The sequence below is a fragment of the Ranitomeya imitator genome, chromosome 2, assembly GCF_032444005.1.
Source record: "Ranitomeya imitator isolate aRanImi1 chromosome 2, aRanImi1.pri, whole genome shotgun sequence".
Classification (NCBI taxonomy): domain Eukaryota; kingdom Metazoa; phylum Chordata; class Amphibia; order Anura; family Dendrobatidae; genus Ranitomeya; species Ranitomeya imitator.
This window is the reverse complement of record NC_091283.1, coordinates 565,381,517-565,384,556: the sequence shown is the minus strand read 5'-3', so window position 1 is coordinate 565,384,556 and position 3,040 is coordinate 565,381,517.

Here is a 3,040-nt window from a genome sequence, read left to right as displayed (position 1 = left end):
GCTATCCAGGATGCTGCAACGTCACAGATCGTTGTCGTTCTCGTTGTAAAGTTGCGGAGTGTGAAGGTATCTTTAGAGCAAGGACACTGTGAAACATTCAGGTCTGCAGAAGGATGATTGTTCTCAACCAGAACAGTCACTCAAAGAGAAACCCTCATTCACCAGCATCAAGGAAATGAGGAGTAAAGAGGACGAAGGAGCATCACTTCTGAAGTGCTGCTCTTTTGTCCTCTTCACTTTCTCTGCTGTGTTGCACTAGGGAGAGACATGGCACCCATTGGACTGCACCTCCCATTGTTCCAGATGTAGGCATGGTAACCTCCTGGTCTTCACTAAAGGAAATGAGGAAGTTGAGGAGCTGTGCATTCCTGAAGACATATGTTGAGCTAAACCCTTTAAGACTGAAAAATTTTAGGTTCCTCCTCTGTCGCCCTACTGTGGGGGCCTTAATCTGTGTCAATAGAAATACACAACCTATGTGATTCACACCTCCTCCCTCTCACACTGCCATAGTACAGGCTGTGTAATTTGCCCTCACTATTTGCAAATTATATATCCCAGAGGCGCATAATCCTCCTTACCTTGACAAGCCAGAGATGGTATGTCATTCTCCATAAGGAGAAACAATACCCCTTAGACCCCAGTCCAGAGCCTCCCACCTAGCCAAATCAGTTCTCATGCTTCGCACTGACGAGGGCCAACAGTCCGAAACACCGTGTCTGCGAATTGAGATATTGATTTGGCTTTTATCCTAAATCATATTGCACGACTTGTTAAAGGGTTGATTGTGACTTGTAGGATCGCCGTTTCCAACAGGTGGCGCTATAGAGTTTAAGTCCTCTTTTTCTCAGAAGAGGCAATTTGCATACTGCCCTCACTAAACACTTGGATGCATTCCTCCCTCCCAACCCTTCCAATGCTGTCATCTAAGGCTACTTTCACAAATCAGGTTTTTTGTTTCAGGCTAAATCCGGCGAATGTTGGAAAAACTGGATCCGGTGCAGATTGTGAAAAACTGATGTGACGGATCCGTTTTTTTGACGGATCCGGCTAGCCTATCTAGATTATTCGATACAAAAAAATTTTGGAGCATGCTCAGTTTAAAAAACCGGATCAGGCTGCCGGATCCGCCATTTTCCGGATCCGGCACCTTCCGGCTCCCATAGGCTTCCATTCTAGAAAACAGCCGGAAGCGCCGGCGCTTCAGGCTTTTTCGCCGGAGACAAAAAACGTTGCAGTAGACGATTTTCCCAGATGCCGGAATCGATTGTTCACCGGATCCAGCAAGAAACCGGGCCATCTGGCACAATCCAGCGCTAATACAAGTCCACGGGGGAAAAACCGATTCCGGTTTTTATTTTTTCCGGTTCCATTTTTCTCCAAAGAGCCGGATTTAGCCTGAAACAAAAAACCTAATGTGTGAAAGCAGCCGTAACTTTAAAACCTCCTTCCTGCTCCCATCTCTGACACTGAGCAAAATGAGAGGGGCAGACAAAGGTAGTACAGTCAAGAGAAGTGTGCTGTCGGATCTATGTGAGAAGCAGCAGCATACCAGCTATGTGAAGGAGATAGGCAGGCACTAGAACAGCAACTAGGGAAGAAATTTTAAAAAAAGAAAAAAATACTATTTAGAAATGCACTTCATTTTGCTTTTAGGAAGCAAATGGACAATAAAAATAAACAGTAAAAAAAACAGAAGCCTCGTAGTATAAACATACATTACACTGTCACATTGCAGAGTACTTCACATAATGGGGCCAATGCAACTGTTTTACATATTAGGGAACTTTCACACTGGAGTTTTTTTAATACGTCGCAATGCGTCGTTTAGGGAAAAAAACGCATCCTGAAAAGTTGTTTGCAGGATGCGTTTTTGCCCCATAGAGTAACATTACCGACGCATTGCGACGTATTAACACACGGTTGCGCCGTGTTGTGGCGGACCGCCGGGAGCAAAAAACGTTAAATGTAACGTTTTTTGCTCCAGACGGACCGCTTTTTCCGACCGCACATGCGCGGCCGGAACTCCGCCCCCACCTCCCCACACCTCACAATGGGGCAGCGGATGCGCTGGAGAATGCATCCGCTGCACCCGTTGTGCGGCGCTAACAACGCTAGCGTCGGAATCTCGGCCCGACGCAATGCGACGGGCCGAATTCCGACGCTAGTGTGAAAGTAGCCTTACTTGCCAGACAGACATTTTGCCCCTAGTAGGTTACATATGCCATCACGACCAATGAAACATTTTTACATAATATCCTAAACTCTATCCAAATTATTTCTAAATCACATAAAAAGCAAGAATAAGATTAAGGTTTTTAATGCTTCTAGAATGAGGAATTAGCAGAAGTAAATAACAATGTAATGAGAAATCCATATGGCTATGCTCCACTAGGCACTGTTTCTTACGCTTTATTTAGTTGCTATGCCACAGAAGTCATTGAAAAATAATCTCGCATAACTATGAGCTTCCTATATGCACTAGTTATAGGTGCTGAGCAACCAAGACAAAAGACAAAACCAATATATTTGGTATCCATATTTTAAAGGGAGATTATCATGTAATAATCTGCAATTCTGATCTCCAGATACTGCATGCTACATAAAAGTAGCTTAGCTACTCGGGGGAAGAGGGCACGGTTGCCCCGGGCACAGCATTCAGAGGGACCCACCCGGACCTACGCTACCTTTAGCTATATTGGTGTGCGCAGCATGCTGATATAGTTCAGCCCTGTGGTAGTGAGGAGACACAACCTCCCTCCACTAAAGCTCTCTGTTCTGTAGAATGCAGGTTGCCTTAAGCCTGCAGTCTATAGAATGGTTGAGACGCTAACGCACGCACAGGACTAATCCCAGTGCGGTGACATCACCGAGCTGCACCAGGACTCTGACATCCTGAGCGTGCTTTGGCGCTATGACAGCGCGTTGGTAGCCAATGTGGGGGCCATTATACAGTTTGGGGGCTAATGTGGGGGACTTTATATAGTTAGGGGACTAATGTAAGGGTCATTATAAAGTTTGGAGGCTAAAGTAAGGGCCA